The sequence below is a fragment of the Pleurodeles waltl genome, chromosome 3_1, assembly GCF_031143425.1.
Source record: "Pleurodeles waltl isolate 20211129_DDA chromosome 3_1, aPleWal1.hap1.20221129, whole genome shotgun sequence".
Lineage (NCBI taxonomy): Eukaryota > Metazoa > Chordata > Amphibia > Caudata > Salamandridae > Pleurodeles > Pleurodeles waltl.
The window spans coordinates 1,603,997,914-1,604,015,618 of NC_090440.1; the positions used below are offsets into that span (position 1 = coordinate 1,603,997,914).

Below are 17,705 nucleotides of genomic sequence, written 5' to 3' on the forward strand. Positions count from 1 at the left end.
AGTTTTCAGGTAACAATATAAATGCCAAGATAACTCTGGTGAATGATGTTTCTTGTGGTATGAGATCAGCATTTAGTTTTGTGACAGTTTTCAATCACTTTGAAGTAGCACAGAGGGTTAATATGCTGATTCACACTGATCTCCTAAAGCATGGATTTGTGGGTCATATTGAACAGAAACAAAGGATGGTAGGTTGCAAGAAGTTTCAAAAAACCTTTTCACACCTGTGATTTCTGAACAGAGAAACTGGGCACTGAACACAGAATGTCAACCCTGATTGGAAAGAGGAGAATGTTCACATTCCATAGATGTCACTTCAAACTTCATAAATTCAGCGTCCTTGCACATTTATATATCCCCAGTCTTACTTGAGTGTTCCTAAGGTACAAATGCATGTGAAGGTTGTGGATCAGATGTTCACAAATGTGCAACACTTTAGCTCTTTATTTGGACTTAGTTCTTTGGTTTTACTTGTACAGAAGTGTCACTCAAAGTGTCACACATTTGATAGTAGAATGTTACAAGTATACTGAAACCATGAAACCGTCACCCATAAGTAATCTGAAAATTTGACAGCTATGCTACTCCAATCTATGCCACTCCACCCTACGACACTATACCACTCTGCGCCACATACATGCCAACATTTTGAGTAGAAGTGAGAGTTTCTAAAAAAATAATCGGGAGACTGTATTTAGTACCATTGACTCCTATTAAAGGAGAGGCAATTTCAGGCAGAAGACAGAAGACAACTAAAATAAGGCCCTTTCTGTTTTATAAAATCTGGACTCTCCTGCCTGAATTGGGTCTATTGGAATGTATGATGCTAATCCACTCTATGCCAATCCGTTCTACACCACTCCACACCACTGTACCTCACTCTGCGCCACTCCACTCTATGCCAGTACACTCTAAGACACGCCACTCTATGCTACTCCACGCCACTCCTCTCTACCACACTCCACACCACTGTGTTCTACACCACTAACTTTTAGCCATGCTTAACAGAAGCCACGCTGGTGTACAAGGGTAAAACACATTGCAAAGCCAATAGCTCTTGCATAGACGCGAACTACTGGCTTTGCCCATACTTGTCATTATTGTATATTCTCACTGAGCTAGGGATTTGTGTTTAGATTTAATTGGCTGATTTTCAAACGGGACGAAAGGAGCACTAATTAGCTCATTGCTTTTAGAGCTTATCGTAGTTGTTGTGTGGAGTCAGGTTATTTAGGATTAATTTTTGTGTTCAGTTGGGCTTGTGTTATGTTCACCCTGCTGAAAGCTGCAGAGAGCTCCAAAGTCAGAATTGCTGGAAGGCATGTTTCCGAGCCTATTTGAAGTGTGATACTAGTGTGTTACCTTTTGGAAGCAGTTATTGCCAAATATTTTCCTTACCTTCATTGAGCAAAAAAAAATCTCCGTTAGACTTGGTCTGTGGGGAGGAAAGCCCTGCAGGTAACGTACAAGAACTTCAGAAGGCGCAGTTTAAAAATGAAGGTTAGTTGATTTTCCTTTCAAGGGAATGATGGTAATAAAATGACTGATAGACTATTTGATTCATAAACTCTTTTTCTTAGCACGCTTGGACCTTTATTGAAAAGTACAATAAATATATTTTGATTGTATTTCCTCCTTAGTTCTGACTGACCGCAACGCACGTTTTCTTAAACGTTCTTGATAACAGCTGCTCTCTCTGAACATTACAAACGAAAACGTACAAAGCAAAGTTATGTTGCTGGGGTTAATTTTGAACTATAGATAATTATATCCAAAAGGTTTTCTTCACTAGGCGTTTAAACTTGCATGTTTTGTAGCATGATCTGGACTTCGTGTGTCTTTATTCTGCTACGTCAACACCCTCTGGTCTGGTTAATATGCAGAGGCTTACCCTGCCCACTGTGTATTTATTACTGCTTTTTGCTCTGCTTATGTAGCACATGTTGTTGATTTAAGTCTTAATAGTGGTTGTAGCTCATCACAAACCAATAGAGGAATTATTAAAGAAGAGATAAATGTTAAGTTGAGGACGTGTAGGACTTTGTTATAGGTGGGTTTGTGGATATTGTTAATAACACTTAACAACAGCGTTTGATTTTATAAAGCAGCACAGATTATTCTAGTGCTGTATAAATGAAGATACAAAAAGATGCGGAGGGGTATTCAAGCATGTAGGTGACCCTTTTACGACATTACACTGAAACCGTGATGCTGATTGTAAAGCTGATTGCTTTTTTAGCAAAAGAATGAAAGGTCACAGTGCCACCATGTACTGTAACTCGGTATAGCTTTGCCTTCTGTATCATTTTGGAACTTGTTAAATGCTGTTTTTTCAGGTCCCATATTAAGTTGTATGTTACAAACGTCACTTTCTGGCATTCTTTGTAAGGTATACTATACTAGCCTTCAGTCATGACATTTGGTGTCTTTGGATGTTCCACTTCCTGACCCTGAATGTTTTGTCTGATGATAATAGCTAATATTGCCGCTTTCTGACAATGGATCTCCCGGGACCTTACAAGGGAGACTTTTTTGACACTGGGTTATTTGGGATGTTAATAATGTTGCTGTCAGAGGTTATGTGTCTTGTGGTGTTACAGATGCCACTGACTGTCAAGTGGTGTCTTGAAATATTTCAAGGGCCACTTTCTGGCATTGGGTGTCTTGGGTTTTTGCCATTACCACTTCCAGACAGCAGATGTTATTGAATGTTACAAGTTGAATTTTGAATATGAGCCATTGCATGAAAACTGGCCTTTCTAGCATGTGAAGCAGCTTTCTTATTTTGAGCTTTGCATTTTTTGTAATCTGGATAAATGCCTCACTTTCATGTCACCAATTCACCAAGGCCTCCCTGCAAGCACTTTAACCCCATTAATGCATGTAAAATACAGACAGCAGCGTGCCCGTCCAACTGTCCCCCCTAATGCGACCCGGCATGCAAGGGCGGTGGATGACAGACTTGTCTTTGGACTAATTTACCGTTTTTTATAATACACTGCAGTTGCATGGCATGCATATTTGAATGTATTTAAGGTTATATGTGCATTCTTTAGGGATGGGCATTTCTAACAGTTGTGGCGGTCGGGCGAAAATAGCTCAATACCAACACGCTGAGACTTAATTAAGGGGTAAAAGGCCGCTTTAATAGAACAGGTCTGGCAATCCTAAGACAGCCTTGACATAAAGCCAGAAAAACCTAAATCATGTCCTCACTAATACATAAAACTCCACCTAACCCCACCCCACCCTTTAATAAAATCGATTGCCCTTTCACCGGATCAACCTTGTCCAAACTCCAGTACACCTGTGTCCTAGTGCCCCCTTCCTGTTGTTTCCCTTGCCCCTCCATCCCTTTGGACCTTCTCAATATCCTTGACCTCACCTTATGGTGTTTTGTTACCCCCTCCCAACCAATGAAATGTCTCTCATCTCTGCCTGCACCAGACCATTCTACCAGCGGCAGTGACAGCTAATAAAAAAACAACCTGCCCTATTAAAACACAATAAAACACAATGCCAAGTTCGGAACAAAATATGTTAAGGAGACTTAACCAAAATTAAACCTATTACAGACCAAACCAATAACCGAAAAATTCATTCTAATAAAGAAAAATCCCCCAAAAACAAATCCAGTAAGGGAGGGTGGGAGGGTCTCGAAAACCACACCCTGACACCTTGGGGCACACCCTGACACCTTGGGGTGTGACAATGGCCAAAAGAGGCTACCCACACCCCGCCCTCACTATATATAGCCTCTCAGCAACCCCGTCCTACTTAAAACTACAACCAATGAAAGTACACCGCGTGGTGGATTGCACCACCTATGCCTGATATGCCCGAGGGGAGACCAGGCAAGCCCTTGCTCCCTCTAGGCGAAAATTGTGCAATAACAACATGCTGAGACATAATCAAGGAGTAAAACGCTGCTTTAATAGAACAGGTCTGGCAGCCCTAAAACAACCTTGGCATAAAGCCTAACAAAAGTAAATCATGTCCTCACTAATACAAAAAACTCCACCTAACCCCACTCCCACCCTCTAATAAAATTAATTGCCCTTTCCCAGGTCAGCCTTGTCCAAAATCCAGTACCCCTGTGCCATGGTGCCCCCTTCCTGTGGTTCCCATTGCCCCTCCATCCCTTTGGACCTTCTCAATATACTTGCCCTCCCCTCATGGTGTTTCTGTACCCCCTCCCAATCACTGAAATGTCTCTCATCTCCCCCACCCAGAAAAACCCAAAGGTGTTTTTCTGCCTCACAAAAGTATTTAAACTCTGAATGATTCAAAAGTCCCATAAACGTTCACCCAACAATTCTGCAATCCTAAGCCTTAATTGCAACATGTAGAACTCATTATCCAGGAATAATGGATGCACCCCATCCTGTCTGTACAATGATGCATCACTATCCACAATCTGAATGTTGTAAAACAGAAATTCCCTGTTGCTTACAAAAACTTCTCATCTCCCTATTCACCTTTTTCCTTTGTTTCTCAATCCCTGCAAACCTACGTACACCTCTCCAAAATCTCCTAGTAACCAATTTGGTCCATCAAATATGGGTACCCGACCAACTGGATCTCAACCTATTAAAATCTAACTTCATGGCTTTGAGTAAATCTATACCTGATAACTGTACCAAGTCGTTCTGAAATGGTGGAAGGTGTAAAACAAACAAGTCCAGGCAAAACCCGCCTGCTAATTTCTTGAAAAGAATACCCAGCAGCTCCCCCCACCTCATACCACTCTTACGCACCCAAGAGCTCTTCACCCTCAAGCCATCCATTCCCAACTGCCGCCCAAAAGGTCTCGAATCAGCTTGCTTGGCCGCCCAGCGTATAAGTGAGTGCCCAACGATCCACACAGATGAACCTTCAGCGTGAGGACCAACCACACAACCTGAAAGAGAAACAAAATTACCTAAAGAATAATGAACAGAATAAAACCTCAAACTTCCCAATAAACCTAAAAATTACCCAACCTAATATATCTTTTAAAACATTGAGACCTCCAGCGACCAAAATCCATGATCCACTTATCACTCTTACCCTCTCTTCTAGAATCCGTGGCTGCTCCAATCCAAAAAGAATGTGTACTATAAACGTTTGGAGATATCCTCAACTTACCTAAAGCACCCCTCAAAACTGCTATTAACTGAAAAGAACTCGTGCCCAATAACTCAGAAACTCTACGAACCCAATGATAAAGCCAGGACGTACACAAAGAAAACAAAGCCACCTCCCATCTAGAAAAACAAACCCAGTTCAGAACCCCTAGAATGTCCCTCGACATTGCCGTGGAAATAGGGCACTTACGATCAAATTGTGCACCCCCCTCTCTCGCCCAACCAGCCGCAATTCTTCTACAAATTTCCCCTTCCATAGGATCATCACCCCAATAGTATTTACCAAAAAATTAAATACCTGCCATCTTATCCAATATGGTCACTGCCGCCAATCTCTTGTCAATCTGAGCCATAATGGTCCCTCATCTCTCCTTAAAGCAACCGACTCAGTAAAATCCTCCGAAGCCTTGTTGTATGACCTCAAAGTGGACGCAGCAATGGATTGACAAATCAACTGTAATATCCTGACACTCCTATCTCCCAACCTCCACAGGCAAAGGTGTGTTCCGTAAATCCACTCCCGGCACCAGTCCACGTAATTTCCGCCACTTTGAACGAGATAGCACATCAGCGAAATCATTATTGACACCCGTAACATAACGAGCTTGAAGCAAAATATTGAACTTAAAACAATAAAGCAAAAATAGACAGCATTACGTATGGTTCTGCCCTTTGGGGCTCGATGCCCGAGATCCGTTCATTACAAGTGCTAGAGAACAAATTTTTTTGCAGACTACTTGCAGTGCCAAATACTACCTCCACATTTATGGTACACAAGGAGTTGGGTTGCCCTTATGTGGAAGATCTAATATACACCAATGCGTTGTTGGCCTGGTATGGTATTTGGTCTAAAGAAGGGACGCATTTTACCCAAAAGATCATTAAAGATTGCCTTACACTAGAATATTGGGACAGAATTCCATGGTTCACGCATTTAAAAGATTTGTTGAAAGGCATAAATCTAGTTCCAAATTTGGACAATCCAGGTATTATTCTTCAATTCAGCAAGAAAGAATTGAAAAATCAACTTATGGCATGGAGGGTTTGTGATAGAGAAAATAGAGAATGTAGGAAGTCAACAGTAGCACTTTATGTGACTGAAAATAACGAGGTAATGCCAAATTATTTGCTGAAAATAGTAAACATTCAGGATAGATTTTATCTGACTCGAATGCGCTTTAGAATGTTGCACTTTTTGGTAGCTTTCCCAAAGATGAGGACTTGGAGTAAAAGCCTACCGAAGTGCCCCTGTGTGGGACAATTTGCACAATCCCTAAAGCACTTTATTATACCTTGTAAATTTTATCATGATGTTAGGAAGCAATTTATAAAACCTTTATTTATTACTAACAAATTATTTTATTGTAGAGAAGCTTTTAACTACTTATGTAAACTGGATACCAATGAGAAATGTGATGCAGTGATAAAATTTATCCTAAATGCCATAGAACTAAGGAAAAAGCTGTCGTACTTAGAAAATCTCTGGTATGAGAATGAATAATTCCTCAAGCTGTAGTAGCAAGGGTTTTTATTTATTTACTTATTTATCTATTAGTAATGTTTTCTCGAAGTATCTTACTGTATATTTTTACTATTTTAAAGAGATTGTTTTTATCTTTTATGGAATAAAGTCCGAATAAAGATTGATTTGATTTGATTTGACTCAGCTGCCCAATGCCCATCCCAAAAAACACCAAAACCATGAGCACCTGCAGCCTCAGAAAGAAATTGAACTTGCCAGCACCATTCCTCATCAACTGCCAGCATGGTCACACTATTGAAACTCTTCAGGAAAGAGATCCACATTCTCAAGTCGGCCTTTATACCTGCCTTAAGCCAAATTTTGTGGTGCAGCAAAACAGCACCTTTAACTGAAAAACCAGGCCGCCTACAAAAAGCTCTCCCAACTCCCACCACACGGCATGCAAAGTTCAGGTGGCCCAATAAAGCTTGTACCTGTTGTAACTCAAGTTTATCTTTGGAAACAACCTCAACTAACAAAGACATCAACTTCTGCACCTTCTCCTGCGGCAGTTGAACCTCCAAATTCACTGACACCAACACAATACCTAGAAAAAGTAATACAAGTAGTAGGGCCTTCAGTCTTATCCGTAGCCAATGGCACACCCATCTCTTTCATAGACTCCTGAAATTCCATTAAACCATTTGTGCATACATTGGATCTTGGTGTACCTCCCAAGAGAAAATCATCTAAGTAGTGTGTAACATACCTGAACCCAGTCTTCTGTTGAAAAAAATATTGCAAGAAACAACTAAAGGTTTCAAATAACGAACAAGAGACAGAACACCCTATTGGCAACATTCTATCAACAAATATGTGATCATCAAATTGAAAACCTAACAATGAAAAATCCTCAGGATGTACTGGCAAAAGTCTAAATGCAGACTGAATGTCTAGCTACGCCATCAAAGCATTCCTTTCATAAGCCATTACCACTCTGATTGCCTCATCCACTACTGTGTAATGAACTATAGAATCCTCTTGTGCAATTAAATCTTTAACCGAATCGCCAGCTGGCCATGATAGATGACGAATCAATCTAAACTCGCCTGGTTGCATTTTAGGCAAAGCTCCCAGTTGTGAATATAGTTAAATTAGGAATCGGCCTGAAATCAAATGGATCAACCAATCTACCTGCCTCCAGTTCCTTGTCCAATTTCTTCCTTACCACTTCAGGCCTCTTGACTGCAGATTTCAAATTTTTAGCACATCTGCGCACTCTCGGACCTTGATAACATAAGCTGTAACCCTCCAAAAACCCGAAATACAATAATTTCACCTCCTCAACCTTCGGATACAACTGAAAACAGTAAAACAAAATCTCCAACTTAATAGGAGTAGGGCCTTTTTCCTGACCACCTGTTGCACCTGGCCCTTCCCCTGTCTCCACCTCTGCCTTCATTCACCTGCCAACCCCACTGCACCCCTCCGAAGCACTGCACCAAGGGATGTTTTCTTCCATAGTTGGAACAATCATGCCTAAACTTGGACTGCAGTCATCTACATGCCCCCCCCATTGAAAGACCAACAGGAACCGTTCAGTGTGAATTGACCTCTGGTGAAACTACCCACCCGGGTTGGGTGGGACGCCCTTGAAAGGACTTACAAGGAACGGGAAGCCCACAGGCAGTATGTAACGCTGGTGCCATCTTAGAAGTACACAACCATTGCACCCACAGCTCATTATCAATATCTCCCCACTCCTTATCTGGAAATCATTATCATTACCTCCCCACTCCTTATCTGGAAACAATGCCATCCAAGCTCTAAATTCTTCATCATATTTAAAACATCCAAAAACACCACAATCCATTTGAGCCCGCCTTACCACATCCATGTATTTAAAAAGAGAAACACATCGCTCAGGATGCTTCTCACAATAAATGCTTGCAAAAATTAAGAATGCTGACGTCCAATTTTCAATAGTGGTGGGCACTCTCGGCCTCCTCAAAAGTTCCCTTTGCTCCTCCTTTGACCCTTCTTTAGCTTGCACCTCTCTGTGCAATAATTTGAAAACGTCCACTAACCTTTACAATTTGTTTCTTTCATAGAATGGGTGGGATGCACCCCCAAAGGCATTGACACCCCTATATAGGGCAACTTTTTACTCTTGACACTACCCCCCCGATACACCTCCATACTCACCATGCTCTGCCGTGGAAGCTTCCTTCCCACCCACTACTGAATTACCTTCATTTCTTCTGGCTTTTTTGCCCCCAACCAAAATACCCAAACTTCTTGATGCAGATGAAATCGGGCTGCTAGCCACTGCTACAGATACCAAACGTACAACCCTTGTGTTTAAACGCACACGCCCCTCACCAAACCACTTTATATTCTCATCATTGCAGTGGATCCGCTAGCAGGTACCCTGTTATTCTTCTTGCCTGTCTGATCACACTAGACCGTTGTGAGGGCAAATCCTGCAAAACACCAAGGCTCCTCTCTTTGTTAATATCCATAACCCCCTTTCCTTGCTTCACTTTGGTTTGCTACATTTCCGTAGGTGCCAGCTGAGCAAAGGCCAAAAATCTGCAGCTACCCAAATTGCAAAAGAAGGGTCAGTTTTCAATGGAAATATGTTCTTGTTGCGGGCACTAGGCCTACCCACACAAGTGAGGCACTATTTGTATCAGGAGACGTGGAAGTAGAGAATAGTAGAAAATGTATAACCAATTGTATTTCTATGCCTTTGTGCCTTCCAAACGTAAACTAGTTTGTAAGAGAGAAGACGTTTTGAAAAAGGCCCTCAGAATCACATGCTAGAACGGGTGCCCACAAATTGAGAGATGTATAAATACCCACTGCTCCTAAACTCTGTATCTTTTCAGAAATGCGTAGGTTTCCTTGATACCTATTTCTCCCTCCTTTTGTATTTTATCATACGAACTGCTCTGTACCTGGTACACAGTCAAAAACCATTACAAGGTGCAGTTTAGTTATTGGCTCTGGGTACTTGGTGTTCTTGGAAAACCTACAAACTCTGTATATCCCCACAATCAGAAGGGTCTGGCAGACGCAATTGTATATTGCTTTTGCGAATCGACCATCGTGACATGAAGTTACAAATGTTTTCACAAATAGCTGTTTTTTCCTACTCATTTTCATTTTGTTTTTATTTCAACAGTTAGTTTCTTTAGGAAAACCTTGAAGGATCTACACAAATAACCCTTTGCTTAATTCAGAATTTTGTCTACTTTTCAGAAATCTATAGGTTTCCAGGATCAACCATGTGTTTCACGTCGGTTTCTATCACAACTGGAAGTAGGTTGAAAGCAGAAGAAAAGTGGCCTACCTCTTTGGAAAATGCCAAAACTGTGGTAAAAAAAGTTTCTTTTGATTCAGCTCAGCATATCCCTGAAAGCTGGGAAGATGGTGACTTTAGCACAGCAAACCCTCTGTTGCTCTGTAGCTATATTTGAACTAATTTCACAGACCCCTCTCAAGGATTCCAAAGACCCTGGGCACCTTTAGAATCCCCAGAATGTGGGGAAAAAGTAACAAATTTGGTGTGCATACCTTATATGGAAAAAAAGTTATGAAGGCCTACGAGCACACTACCCCAAATAGCCAAAAAAGGACTTAGCATTCTAGGGGGAAAAGGCTTCGCGGTCAAGAGGATAAAGAACTGGACTACACGGTATTTTCCCCTTTGTTGTGTGGCTCATCTTCCAGAACAAAGTTGTCTACACTTAAAATACCCTATGAACGGGGTGAGGTTGCTAAATGATTTTCAGTACTGCTAAATTCACTGTACATGCACTGCAGTCAAACTGCAGTGTTGGACTGGCTGTGTGATACACCTAAGAGAGACACTTTGATGCTGTCTGGCTCCTGTGGTGGTAGGCCCCTGAACTCCTTCTTCCTGGCCACATAAGGAGGTCCCTGTGACCCCCTTTTTGGAAGCTCTGATGTTGCACGTCTGGAACAGATTGATTAAAGATGTTCTGAAGTGTATCCCCTTCTCTTCAGCACCAGACGTGGTTTTATTGACATTTTATACCACTGACGCCTATGGGAGGAGTCCCAAGAAGGGATGAGGGAGTGCTGGGCAATTTATACAATGAGGAATGTTGTCTGACCGCTGTGAAGCTGCGCTGGCCATTGGGCTAAGTGATGTTAGTGCCCTGTTGTGTTTCGTTGCAGGTTTTGTTGCAGGGCCTCGGTGTGAACGAATTTAAGCGTGGATTTTGTGGGCACTCGTTTGTAAAGCAGGCCGTGCTTTAAGCTGAAATGCAGAAGTTTGGAAAGCAATTGGATTTTAATGATCTTACTTCTCAAACTAAGTGGTTAAGGAGTAGATGTGTTGGTACGAACTGTAACCGAAGTTGGAGTTGTTGTGCAGTGCTTTTCCATTCCAGATCTTTTGGTCATAGATTTGGGAGAGAATGATTTAGTGCAAACAAAATGTTTGGCATTATTGAAGTGCATGAAGGATAACCTTTTGGAAATAAAACAGTTGTGGGCAGGAACAATAATTGTGTGGACTTCGTTTTTGCCTTGGCATGCATGGAAAGATGCCAGACGGCCTGTAGGCTATCAAGAAGGCGAGGGAAAAATGTAACGCCGAGGTGAGTAATTTTGCAAAGAGGGAGGGGTGTTCCTAATTAAGGACCCAGACATACATTATAAGGTGGTGCATTTCTTTCGGGATGACGGTGTACATTGATCTGTCCTGGGTATGGAGCTGAATTAGTTGCAATTGCAAAGTGCATTGTTGCAAGAGCCTTGGTAGTATAACAAGTTTTTTTGGGGGTGGGGCTTTTAGGTTTTTCTGCTGTCTGTTTTTTGGATAGGTCTTAAAGCACTTTCAAGGAAAGTGGGGTAGGTTGAGGCCCAGGATGCAAGGCAGGGGTGGAGCTAGGAGTAGGGGCCATTTGGAAGGCAAAAGAAAGTTGACAAGTTTAAAGCATACCTAGTGATGTTTGGAGGGGTGCAGCTTAGAGAGAGGCGTTGGTGTTTGAACGGGGCATGTTAAGGGGTTCTTTAGGGGAGGGGGGTGGTAGGTTGTTTTAAGATCTAGTGAGTCTGGGGTTTACTATAGCCTGGACAGCACATTGCCAAGGGTTTGCTTTTGCCTAAAGTTTGCATTGGTTTCATCAAAAGGGCCTTTTCTACAATAAGTATCTGGTTCATGTGGTTTCTGCGTGCGCCGTCCCGCACAAAGGGGGGAAATGATCCTTTGCCTGCAATCCCAATTTTTTCCCTCTAGAAAAAAAGAAATACAATGCTTGACTTTAAAAGTTGGTAGCCAGAGAGACAGCTAGGTTGTCTAATTCATTTGTTACAGAAATCAGTGTGACAAATTAGAATCCCAGCACCATGACCACCCTTTCACCCTTTAGAGGTCTATAGAAAACTACTACTGTGAAAAATTGTAATGCCATCAGACACAGTGGTTGGAAGCCCAGCACAGCGTCGATAAGGACTACATAAAAAAGAAGAAATTTCATGCCAACTTGCACGTCATCTAATCAGGCATAAATTTTAGTAGAATACCACAATGGGGGATTGGGGGAGTGAGGGGTTGCTCGGTCTCATGTTTCTTTAAACTAGATACAAGGGGAATCCAGAGGAGGTATGACTTGCATGACTCTCAACAAGTTTTCTTGCGCAGAAGCTTATGCAAACCTCAAAAGTTGACTTTAAAAAAAATCTCACATTTCTGTGATGGAAAGTTTTGTAATCTGTGGGGAGCCGCAGATTTCATGTAACCTACCATTCTCCTAAGTCTCTAGATAAACATGGTACCTCACTTGTGTGAGTAGGCCTAGTGACTGCGACAGGAAAGGCCTCTAAACTCAACATGGACATATCACATTTTTTCCACTGAAAACTGACCCTTTTTTGCAGTGTGAGTAGCTGTGGATTTTGGGCCCTAGCTCAGCCAGCTCCTAAGGAAACCTAGCAAACCTGCACATTTTGGAGTACTAGACACCCGCAGGACTTGAGGGTGGGGATGACTTGCGTGGCTCTGCTAAGTTTTCTTTCCAGATGTCCTTACAAACCTCAAACTTTGACTATACAACACCTTTTTCTCACATTTGTTTGGTGGAAAGTTCTGAAAATTGCAAGGGGTCACAAATTTTCTACCACCTACTATTCCCCCAGTTGTACCGATAGCAATGGGTGGATAGCACTTGTGTGGGTAGGGCTAGTGCCCTTGACAGGAACAGATTAATCCAAGGTCAATGAGTCCCTCTTCAAGGACTCCCATTGGCCTTAGTTTGATCCGTTCTTGTCATGGGCACTAGGCCCAGCCACACAAGTGGGACAACATTCTTTCTTGGGACAAGTGGGGAAATGCTGTATGGTAAGAATTCTGTATAATCCTTCTGATTTCTGAAGTTTATGTCAGAGAAATGCAAAGAAAACATGCAATTTTAGGCAAATGTTTATGGTTAAAGCGCATTTTGGGTGAAAAAACATTGTGGGAGCCACACGAGGCACGCCACTGTGGACTCCTCTTGATGTTTAGTTTTCTGAAATTCCTGGGTTTGGTCAATTTCCCGGGGCGGCCGCCAAGCCAGTGTAAAAGAAATGCAGATTCCCCCATTGTTTATGTTGCCACATTGTGCCTTGGACCTCTTCCTTTCGCAGGAGCTAGGCCCACCCGCACAGGTAAGGTACCATATTTGCTGGGAGTCATGTGGGAACTCTGGGTGGTAAGAAATGTGCAGCTCCTTACAGATTCCAGTGCCATAACTCCCAGAAATGTGAAGAAAATGTCTGTTGTTAGCCTATGTTTGAGGTTCTGGGTAGGAAAACCTTGTGGGATCCATGCAATACACACCACCCTCAGGTTTCCTGGTTTCTAATGTCCAAAAATATCTGGGGTTTTAGGTTTTCTGTAGAGACAATATACACCCTCACAGTAAAAGACATAAAAGACAGATATTAGTGCCCAACCATCTACTACAAGTACAGATACACATCGGTTGCATTTGCCATGTGGGTGAGTGAAAAGTTCAACATTTTATTTATGAAGGATTTCACAAAAATGAAAATGTAGCAGTGATTTCTACTAAGATAACTTAACTTTTGTAATACCAAACCAGTGACTCACAATTTGTGAGCTATGAAGCCACAACAAAGTACCACCCACTTTACTGGCCATTCACACAACCTTTGTGTGTCACACACAAAAAAAGAAACATTCACTCCGCCAGGCTCAACACATTACAACACTCACATCAACAAACAGCACCATTCAAGGGCCCATCAATACGCTCACAGGACTGACAGCAAGCACACCACCTGGCTGCTGGTGGAGTGTGTGTCGAGCTGCATGGTGATGTGTGAGTGGCATTTGGCTGACGGTATGTGTGGACTGGTGTTTGGCTGGTGGTGTGTATGGACTGTAGTCTGGCTGGTGACGTGTGGACTACCATTAGGTTGTCAATGTGTGTGTTTGTTGTGATTTGCGGCTGGTCACTACACACACACGCTGGCAACCAAATGCCAATTAACATACGCCTCCTGCCAAATGCCAGTCTACACACACCACCAGACAAACACCAGTCCACACTCACCGTCAGACAAATGGTACTCGGACATCACCATGAAACCTCACACCACTTTCATTTCTAGAACATCCCCACAATGAACAGATTACACACACAAAGCACAGACGGAAGAAATAAAAACATCAAACTAAAAACTACATGTTTTCAAATAGAAAGAACCAACCTATTAGTAGAAGATAAAGTACAACAGTGACTGTATACATACCAGGTGTAAGTAAGCACATCAAACTACTGCCAACCACGTAACTAAACTGAAATATTTATAGCAATACCTAACACACACAGGACCAGATGTACCAAAGGATTTTACCCATTCTGTGTCTATGGGAAAATGCTTTAGTACATATGGCCCACAGTCCCTTTTACTTGTGGTTGCTCCCAATACTTGAGTTGCATATGGTACAAATTAAAACATGTAGGCATACATAGGGAGGATTAGTAGGCTATTCTGGGCAGTAGATATAAAAATATTACTAGACCTACAGGTCAAGTAACTTGAACAATCCACTTGACCTAACTAGTGTACTTGACCCATAAACGGGTCACAAATTTAGTGATCCTAAGCAAATATTTTAGTTTGCAGAGTCACCTTTTTCTTCATTCTTACATATAAGTGCACCTTTAAATAAGTGAGCTCAGCATTTCTGCTGCACAAAAAAACCTCTTTTGTTTGATCTAATAGAATAAAAGCCACCTCCCTGTATAAAAATATTCTAGCCCACACACAAGGGCACATGATCCATGATTTGCCTCTTAGTTTACTAATATCATTGCCATCAGGGTAGGAATGTGTCTCAGTTTGTTTAAACACTCACTTTTAATAAATATATTACAAAAGCATGATGTGGCAGCACACTGTCTTTTACAGACAGTACATTTCCAAGAAATGCCCAAAAGCATTCCCACTAACTTGCAGCTTCACTGATAAAAACTATATAGTGTAATAATAACAATTTGTGAAAATTGTGTTTCAGAAAACCTGTTTATCCTTTGCACATCACCAAATAAAGTGATCTGATTTGTTTTCATCCTATTATTTTTTTCATCACACAGAAGTACAAAATCTGAGCTTTCACAACTACTGAAATATATTTTGAAATGTTTACAAAGTTGACTTAGTTATTTAAATGTTGTGTGTCTTTGTAGAGCAGATCAGACAGTTCATCTTACAAAATCCTGGAACTCTACAGTCAGAAGGAAAATTTAATTTAAGAAGGCACACTGACTTTAGACCCTCTGTCTCTGAATACAGAGCAAATGCCACATGAACAAGATTTAAATGCATCTTTATGGCTCCTTTATTGCTTCTACACATTCTGACTGAACAGAGAGCCTCTTCTTTCTCATCTCACCAGAAGGGGCAAGTAGGTCCTAAAAATAGCTCAACCGGATAAAATGTGACTCGCCATAGCGAGTGGGCAAGTGGATTTTTCGAGGCTTGGATATGCTCTCCTTTTGTACTCTTCGGACACAGACTGTACATCTCCGACAAGGAAAGTCTTTCTTGGTTGTTGGATTAGTGTATTCAGGAAAATTGCAATCTTTCAATCTAGCCCCATTTTCCACCACTCCAATTCTGGGAACAGTTGCCTGCTCGACTTCAACAAGGCTGCCTATTACATACTGCTGAAACTGTACAAAACTGATCTTGGAATCTGGAGAACAATGTTTGAAAACAAGAAAGGATCAAAGTGAGTCTTAAGAGAGCGATATGTGGGTTTGGTCAAGTGCTTATGTATGTACTTAGTGTGTTGATTGTTGATTCTGTATATTGGTGTGGCTTTGAATAACATGAATGTTAGAACGTTAAGTACTTTAGTGGGTCATTTGGCTACTAATAGTGCAGATGCATTAACCAAAATTAATGAGGAGAAGGTAGGCATTTGTGCAATAGTTATAGACATGCTTTGGACATACTATCAGTGAAGGAAGTTGGTGGGTGTTGTGTGATTAAGGTTCAGCAGTGCTGTACCAGATGCTAGAAAGGTAATTAACGAATATGTTTATGTGGGCCTATGTATAAAAAGAACTAACAGCAACAGCCTACAGCAGTTAATGATGCACTGAGGCCTGCCCAAGTGTAGAGGAGCCGCACTATCGTAATTGCTACATTAGGACTTAAAGAGCATGTTGCTATTCTGCATCCTTATTCCAAGTTAAAACTCAGTGTGGCACTATGAACATCAGTATAAAGTCTCATTGTCTCTGTCGGCAGTGGATTGGTCCCCAATACAGCCATGGCCAGTGATCATCTTCGCACTCTACTACCTTCTCAGTGGTGCACTCACCATCCCATTGTCCAGTGTAACAGCTTCCTCCAAGGAAGCAGACGTTGATGATCTGTTGGGCCTCTGCCACCCTGTATTCATCTTGCAAGTTTTGTGTGGTTTGTCCCAGCCTTCTAGCAAGTCCCAAGCTGTCTCCGAAGATAAGAAGAAGTATGTCATTCAATCTTTCACCAGCCTGTACTGAAGCAGACACAACAGACATTGTAGTTCAGCATCTCACAATTGAGGTTTTAAAGCTTCAAAAGACTTACTGAGATGCTGCATGCACTGTGTATAATTTGGGAACTCCCCTATGGTGTGACACTCATACTGTTACATCAGTGCATCTTGTGCCGTCTAAAGGATATAGTCCATGTTGCCATAGTTCAGGAATCAGGTGATAATTAGCGCCAGTGGTTCACTAGGCCTCAGAACCTGAGACGGGGCCATGTGTCCTTTCAATGGAGAGCAGTTTAGAGGGGCTTCTGGGATGTAGGGTCTCTACAACCCCCCCTTCTTTAAAAAGAACTACACAGAGAGCCCATCGACACCCTGTGGGAACTCCAGGAAGCAAAGATTATTGCACCAGGACTTTCCTTTGGTGTCCTCTTCCCTCATCTCGAACAATCATGTGGCCTCCTATAGTTTGATGAAAGTGGCCCTTTATCTGACACATTCTCTGTAAAGACCACAAAGCATGTTCTGTAGCCTCGGTCCAACCCTTCACCTTCCGGAGATCTGCCCTCACCACTGTCATTTCTACAGAGACCGTGTCTATTTTATTTTCTAGGTCAGTTCAGGAGCCCATAATAGCCCTCAGTTGATCTCTCTAGAAAGGCAACTCATCATCTAGTCACCCATAGGGGTGTATTACCAGAGGTTGCAGAGGTTGCCATTGTCATTTTATCAGCTTAGGAGGATTTCGTTGTTCTTCCTTGGACCATAGCAGACATCACATGTCAGCGTCATACAGTGCAATGCAAGAGTCTTGGTGATAGAAACACTAACTGACAATACATCTACTTATACTGGCCCAGTTCCAAAATTTGTAGGGGACTGTGTACATCTCTCCTCTCTGCTGCAATCCCTTGTCCTGAAGACTCCTTCCACTCAGCAGAGATTCACACCCCATTGGGAATCACAAGCCATGGCATCAGTGAACAGATTTACAAGGGTGTCTTAGCACTGCATCTCTCACGGCACCAGATAGCCCCATGTTGAGCTCTTCCGTGGGGGCTTCACACCTCACACCATCGCAGGCCTG

At 42.1% G+C, this 17,705-nt stretch overlaps 1 protein-coding gene across 1 annotated transcript in view; it reads left to right on the plus strand.

Annotated features, from left to right (window-relative positions):
- The first annotated feature begins 1,330 nt into the window (after window positions 1-1,330).
- Window positions 1,331-17,705, plus strand: part of SYTL1 (synaptotagmin like 1) — a 272,953-nt gene continuing 256,578 nt past the window's right edge. The window contains exon 1 of the mRNA XM_069225245.1: window positions 1,331-1,500. The gene's annotated coding sequence lies outside the window, so the exon portion shown is untranslated. The remainder of the gene's footprint in view (window positions 1,501-17,705) is intronic.